The sequence below is a fragment of the Arvicola amphibius genome, chromosome 1 (genome assembly GCF_903992535.2).
Source record: "Arvicola amphibius chromosome 1, mArvAmp1.2, whole genome shotgun sequence".
Classification (NCBI taxonomy): domain Eukaryota; kingdom Metazoa; phylum Chordata; class Mammalia; order Rodentia; family Cricetidae; genus Arvicola; species Arvicola amphibius.
In genome coordinates, this window is record NC_052047.1 from 152695732 (window position 1) to 152703458 (window position 7727).

Consider the following 7727-nt stretch of genomic DNA (forward strand, 5'->3'; position numbering starts at 1 on the left):
GGAAGACCTCCAAAGCTGGCTGGCCAGCAAGTCTAGCCAATTGGTAAGCTCTGGGTTCAGAGAAAAACTCTGTCTCAAAAGACAAACTGGAGAGCCATAGTAAAGGATACTTGGTGTTAATCATCTCTATTCGCCACATGCATACATGCGCGCACACACACACATGCATGTACATACACGTGTGCATCTACACACATGCACACATATTACACACATACATAGAAAAGGTTAGTGTCCCAGTACTTCCTTCAAGGGCACAACTCCAATAATCAGAAGATGCCACTATTAGGCCTCACCTATTAAAGGTCTCATTGCCTCCCAATAGTGCCACATTAGACTTTGAGTTTGAGGTCAGCCTGGACTGGAAGAATTTATCTTAATGCACGGTATGATAGCACATACCTTAATCCTAGGACTCAGGAGACAGAGGTAGGCAGATCTCTGTGAGCTGACAGATGATATACTCAGAGTATTCTGGGAGGAAGTAACTTTTTAATGTAAATTGTAGTAGTAATGCTCCCCTCCCCTGCAACAAAAAGACAAACTTCTTAGACTGAAGATTGCCACGGTACCACCAAAAGATACTATGCAAGCTTCCAAGGGAAGGAAGCAACTAACAGTCCTACCCAGCTGCTACTCCTCTGAGTCAAGTCAATGAACAGCGTAGCGAGATCGCCATAAAGGGGCAGTAGTGGCACTCACATCTTGGTGGAAACCAGCAGTTGTCAAATTGGACTAGAGGCCACTCGACATGAGGGAAATCATGCCTGGTTCTAGAAACCTAGTCAACTAGGGCTCGTGAGGCCGTGGACCTTAGGAAAGGATCAACCGCTGCCACTTTGCTAGACCAATCTAATTCCTTACTACATTCTCAGTGTTCTCCCTATCCCTCCAGAGAAGCCACCCCTCATCAAAGAAGCATCTCTTTTTCACAGATAGAGACCATCACAGGAAACTACAAGTTGACACAATCAGCAGATGGAGGAAATCGCAGCCCTAGATGTGGATACATCTTCACCACGGTTCCGTGGACGTGGATACATCTTCACCACGGCTCCGTGGATGTGGATACATCTTCACCACAGCTCCTGCATCTATGGCTCAGGGGACATTGAGGAAAAGGGAGCAGAAAGAGTGTGTATCAGAACGCCAGGAAGTCTGCCGTGAAAGAGTCCACAGGGGCAATGGCAATATCAATAAACACGTTAATGTGGAAGTGGAAATAATATGGACAAAGAACTACAGGCAACTGATAACTGCAGGGAGAGGAGAATTAGCCTCTCCCAGAGAGGAGTCCTCTTTTGGCTATCCAGTACGAACTAGTTAACCCTGGAACCACATACACACAAACAACACAGACTCATAAGCCTGCATTTGTGTGTTTATGCATATATATATATATATATATAAAACAATAGTAATTTTAAAAGGCTATCAATGTGAGTGGGGCATGGGAGACATGGGAGAGAAGGTGGCTGGAGGGAGGAAATGGAAGGAGGAAGTGGTATAGTTATTTTTTATTTAAAATTTTAAAAGAATTTCAAATTTAAAAAAAGTAAAAAGAAAGGGGAACAAGAAATAATAAGGAATGAGCGATGAGGTACTAAATCCTAGAGTACCAAACTTGAGGCCTGAGAAGAACCAAATTAATTGCACAGATTTAGAGAGGTTTATTTTATCCAGGAGTGTGTTCAATAACGGCCACTTTCCTCTACTCAGGGAGCCCAGCTGGGTGAGGTATACCTAGTCCTTGGTTCTCATATCAGACAAGACTGTTGCTTTTACATGTCCCTACATCTCTGTCATGGAAGAACACAGATGTTATGGACAGACTGCTGGTACCAGAGACCCAGAACCCCGTCTATACTTTGGCCCTTGTTGGACACATCATTCTGGACCAGGTTACTTGGTTGCTCTGAGCCTTGGTCTTCCTACCTGAAAAGTGGGTATAACCCTATCTCACAGGTTTATAAAAATAAAATCAGACAATTACAGTGAAGATCAAAAACACTGGGTAATCCTCAGTGTACTAAGTATAAGGGGCTTGCTTGATCTTGGTGCTGCTGTCATTACTGTAAGCCTTGGTGATGGGATGGCTATGCTGGTGCCCATGTTTGTTTCTGTCTTTAAGAGTTCTTAACCATTCATTCTGCACCAGGGACTGCCTTTACCAGCGATGAAGTAAGGCTCAGGGAGGTTTCCTGGCTTGTCCAAGGTCCCACAACTTCCAAGCATTGAGGGGATTTGTGTGATCCATAATCCACACCATTTCCACCACATCACACTGCCTGAATGAGTCTCATGTCTAAACAGTAAGAAAATGGTTAAGCTTAAAGCTGTTCTCTCAAGCACTCAAGGACATTTATTGCATTCCCAGCAATGCCAGGCACAGAGTAAACAAACCAGGCAATGTCTGTGGATCTAGCGGCCTTCCCTGGGAGAAAGCCTGGCCCCAGAGGCCTTGGGTTCTCTTTTCAAATGCATTAAGTTCCCACAAATTTGCTCATATCATAATGTCCTAGCTTTTAGAGCTGGAAGGACCTCATTTTAAGATAGCTAAGGGCCAGCACAGAGAATGGAATTAGCCAACGACACATAGAAATGAACAGCTGGACAAGGGCTAGAGAGTCTGAATCAGAAGGTCAACATCTTTCTGTAGTGTGTGTGTGCGCACGCATGTGCTTATATGAACATTCATGTGCATGTTGAGTGGAGGCTTGGTCGATTTCCACCTTCGTTTTTTGAGACAAAGTCTCTCACTGAACTTCAAACTTGCCATTTTAGCTAAAGTGGCTAGCCGGCCAGCAAGCCCCCAGGAGCTACCTGACTCTTTCCTATAGTGCTGGAGTTCTGGCCCATACAACCATGCCTAGCTTTTATATGGATTCTGAGAACCTGTACTCGAGTTCTCATGCTTCTGAGGAACCACTGTACCAACTGAATCATCTCCCCAACCCTGAAGGTGAGTGATTTATTGATAACTGACCCAACACCACAAACACGCATATACACTCGAGTGGTCTTTATGGAGCCAAAATCTCCAGAGGGGTTCAGAATCTAGATTCAGGGGAATCCTCTGCCCTTCTCTTATGAGGACCCTAGTTCCCTCCTCTTACCTTTGGACTCATGGAGAGAGCTAGGGTTGGGGTTCTAATGTGTTTAGAGTAGGATGTGAGGGGACTGTTAAGTCACGGGGGTATGGGTTTGTGTGCATACACACACACTGTGTGTAGGTGCCAATGCATTATGTGTTAAGGCCAGAGGAAGATGTCAGGTATCCTACTTGATTTACCATACAGTTGTTATCTCTGGTGCCTAAGCCTGTGCCACCTAAAAGTGGGGCCATACTTTGTCAACCTCATTTTACATTTGGAGAAACTGAAGCTCGGTAAGGAAACTGGCAAAGCTGGAAGGAACAGTCTCCGTCCAAGTTGGCTTGATTGAAGGAACAGTCAGTCGGTGTTGGCCTGACTTTCAGCACCCACTTAACCCCAGTGAGAGTTTACCTACAGTTTAATCATTCTCAATCTTCCTAATGCTATGACCCTTTAATCTGCTTTCTCAAGTTGTAGTGACTGGTGTAAAACAGCGAGAGCTGGACCTTGCCGCGTCCCATGGCGGGTGAGGGACAGACAACTACGCCATGCAGGCAGTGCTAGAGCTTGAGTGGGGAGTTTATTTAAGATAAAGGGAACAGGAAGGGAAGAAGAACCGGAGAGACAGAGAGGGACCTCAGAGAGAATGGCAGAAGGAAAGAGAAGAGGGAGTGGGAGGAACTTGTCTCTTAATGGGACCTTTGCACCTTCGGAAAAAACTAGGACCCTGGGCTGGCCAGGGTACAGCCTGGATACATCCTGTCAGATGACACAGCAGGTCAGCATGATGCCTGAATTTTACCCTCCAGGCATAAAATTATTTCGTTGTTGCTTCATAACTGTGATTTTGCTACTGTTATGAATCTTAAAATGTAAATTCTGGGGGTCGTGACCCCCAGGTTGAGAATAGGCAATTGTTGGTGCCTCAGAGGGCTTTCCTGACAACCATGTAATGTAATGCACATTATGGAAGGTGCATGGTGCATAAACATCTAGATGATTGAGATATAACCTGTGCACACAGCCAACATGTTGGAGCTAAAAGCATTTTAGCATCTAGTCTATTCTTCTGAGGATCAGAAAGGAAACTGATTTCATGAAGCTGGTGGCTTCAGAATGAAAACCAGGAATTGTGTCTTTTAGCTTCTATTCCAGAGCTCTTTTCCCAGCAAAGCTTTCAGGAATGCAAAGGGCTAGGCACAAATGTCACCCCCATGCTTTGGTGGTGGCACAAATGTCACCCCCATGCTCTGATGGCTCTCTCTTCCTATATGAACTATGAGGTGGGACAGATGAGTTCTGATACACAACCAACTTGGAGAGGCTCAGAAGTACTGCTGAGGAAAGGGAGTCACGGGGCAGAGCTGAAAGAGAGAACCATGACCATAGGCCTGGAGCAAGAACCTGCAGGGGCACATGGCCCAGGCAGGGCCAAAACGGCAAGATCCAGGAAACTTGGTGATTGTCTGGTTTTACATATAAAACGGGAGGAAGTAAAGTGTAGTGGCATTTCATTTCTATTTTAATAAATAAAGCTTGCCTGGAGATCAAAAAGTAAGACAGCCACACTGGCCAGCCTTACAGACCAGGCAGCAATGACACACACCCTTAATTCCAGTAGCCACACTAGTTTGCCATAGAAACCAGACGGTAGTGGTGTGCACCTTTAATCCCAGCACTAGAGAGGATTATAAAATGGGAGGTGACAGCTCTTAGGCTCAGTGAAGAGCTAGGAAAATCACTTGGTTGACAAAATGCCTGGCACACATGACTGTAATCTCATGGCAGAAGACGGGTGGAAGGCAGGACAATCCTTGGGGCTTGCTGCCAGGCAGTCTACTTAATTGGTGAGCTCCAGGTTCAGTGAGAGATACTGTCTTAAAAAAATAAGGTGACTGGGAGGGAATGTGGGGTGCTGGAGAGAAAGCTCAGTAGTTAAGAGCCCTTGTTGCTCCTGCAGGGAACTGGAGTTCAGTTTCCAGATCCCACATCTGAAAGCTCATAACCTCTTACAGCTCCAGACCCCAAGGGATCCAACATCCTCTTCTGGCCTAGAAGGGCCACACACACACACACACACACACACACACACACACACACACACACACAAGCGCGCGCGTGCACGTGCGCGCGCATACACATGAACACACACATAGATATTCATAAAAATAAGTATAAATAAATAAGGTAGAAATCAGGTTAAATAACTCATTTGGCAAAGGCACTTGTCACCAAGCCTGACGACCTGAGTTCAGATTCTCAGAACTTTCCCAGTACAGGGAAAGAAGTGACTCATGAAAGTTGTTCTCTTGAGGCCAGCCTGGTCTACAAAGCAAATTTCAGGACAGCCAGGACTGTCTCACATAGAAACCTTGTCTCGAAAACCAAAATAAGACGATAGATAGATAGATAGATAGATAGATAGATAGATAGATAGATAGGATAAAAGGAAGTTGTCCTCTGACCTTCATACGTGCCCATCCACACACATACATGGTAATAACAGCAATAAGGTGGGAAAAGTGACATGCTGTTGACTTCTGCCTCCATACCCATGTGCACCCCTGTACACATGTGCCCACACACTCATGTGCTCTTGTACACACACACACACACACACACACACACAATGAGAAAGAGAGAGAGAGAGAGAGAGAGAGAGAGAGAGAGAGAGAGAGAGAGAGAGAGAGATAGGCAGACTAGGTACCTGATGTCTACAACAGTTAGCAAATCTGAGAGGTTTCCTAAGAACAGGCTGGTCCATGGTCTGTTTGAAGCTAAGAAACTGGCGAAAGCAAAATAAGAGTCGAAAGGTCTAGGTACCCACACCCCCACCTTTCTTACTGAAGAGACATACATGTCCTAGGTGAAAGCACAGATGTTCCAACATGTGTCCGGTACCAACTGCTTCCGTGGTGCAAAGGCTTTGCCAGATTTGATGATCTGTCCAGATCCCCATAGACCCAGTTGCATCTCTCAACTTCAGACCTAGAGGTGACAACACCCTGTCCTGGCCCAATAATTTAATATCCCTGCTCATTCTCTTCTAGAAGCCAAGTGGAGCAGCTGACTAATGTGCCGGTTTGAGGACAACCAGATGGAGGAGCTTCCATCCAAGCTCCTCACCCTCACTGGGTCTCTCTTGGCTCTTCCCTCACTTGTAAAGATTATGGTGTTGAGTGGGTTACCTCTAATTTCCTTTCCCATCTGTGACTCTACTGGTGGTCCTATTTCCATGTGGTTGGCTGTGGCTGCCGTTAGTGTGTGCAGAGGCCAGCCCATCCCAGGTCCAAGAGCACTGTGTCTTCTGAGGCACCTGGTATCCTAAGGGCCTGCCTGCCTGGAGTAGAACCTGCTTTAGAGCAGCAGAGACAGAGAGTTTCACCTCTCCTTGCTCCTGCTTAGGTCATGACTCTGGGTGTTGACACTGGGGACCTTTCTTCAGCCATTTGCCATTTCCATTAGGCCCTCCAGGTATATCTGCAGCCTCCCAGAATCCCAAAGATGTACAACAGGGGGCCAAATTAACTCCAGGCACATGGAGCTGCTCACTTGCTCCAGACAAGACTGTGACCTCTCAGTCCTTAATCCTAGCCCTCCTGGCTTTGAAATCCAGTCCATCACCTGGCTATAGCACCCCTCCCCCACATTATTGTCCTGAAGCTGCTTCTCTACCTGAAGAGCCCATTAGGGACCTTTCCTCTGATAAGTCCAGAGTTCCCTCATTGGGAGTCCCCAAAACTTCACGTGTGTATGGTGTATGTAAAAATATATTGTATGGGTGCATATACATGTGTGTGTACATTTGTAAATGCCAGAAATAAATGTCTTCCTCCATCTGTCTGTTCCTCTCTCTCTCCCCCCCCATCTTTTCTTTTTTTTTTTAAGATAAGATCTCCATGGCTGCCATTACAGAGTTGAGATTATAGATGTGCACTGTAGCATCTGGCTTTTATGTGGGTGTTGGAAATCAAACAGGTCCTCACATTCGATTGGCAGGTACTTTGTCAACTGAACTAGGTCCCCAGCCCTGGAATCCCAAAACCTTTCTCAATATAGTATTAAGATAGCTCGTACATCTTGACCACCCAGAATGTAAGTTGCTCATGGGAAGAAACTAAGTCTGACTCAGAGTTAAATTCTTGATGAGGATGCCTGTCAAACATTTGTAGAATTCAGTTCCAAAGGAAACTCTGGGGAAGAAGGTGAAGTCATTCACCCAGCACAGCAGCTGGGTGTCCTGACTTGCCGGGCTGTGCTCTAGGTCTCCAGAAGTACATATGGTAAAAAAGTTACACCGTTGGTTAGAAAACTCCACTCACAGCCCAGCTTCACCTCTCAATTGATTCTCTCTCTCTCTCTCTCTCTCTCTCTCTCTCTCTCTCTCTCTCTCGCGTGTGTATGTGCATTGTGTTGTGCATGTTTATGCATGTTCGCATGTGTACAGCCACATATATCCATGTGTGTATGTACATTTCTGCCTGTGTGCAGAGGGGGGGGGCAGGGTCTCTCACTTGAACCCAGAGCTCATTTTTTTGGCTTGTCTAGCTAGTCATCTTGTTTCAAGGATCCCATATTGTTGTAGAATATTATTTTAAGATCTGCTGCATTTGTTTATGCTGTGGAACATTT

General features: G+C 45.8%; 1 long non-coding RNA gene across 1 annotated transcript; it reads left to right on the top strand.

Annotated features, from left to right (window-relative positions):
* The first annotated feature begins 1513 nt into the window (after positions 1 to 1513).
* LOC119814612 lies at positions 1514 to 7523 on the top strand. The gene is made up of 3 exons (XR_005285440.1): positions 1514 to 1942; positions 2785 to 2962; positions 6146 to 7523. It is a non-coding gene; the product is annotated as an uncharacterized LOC119814612 (long non-coding RNA).
* Positions 7524 to 7727: the final 204 nt, after the last annotated feature.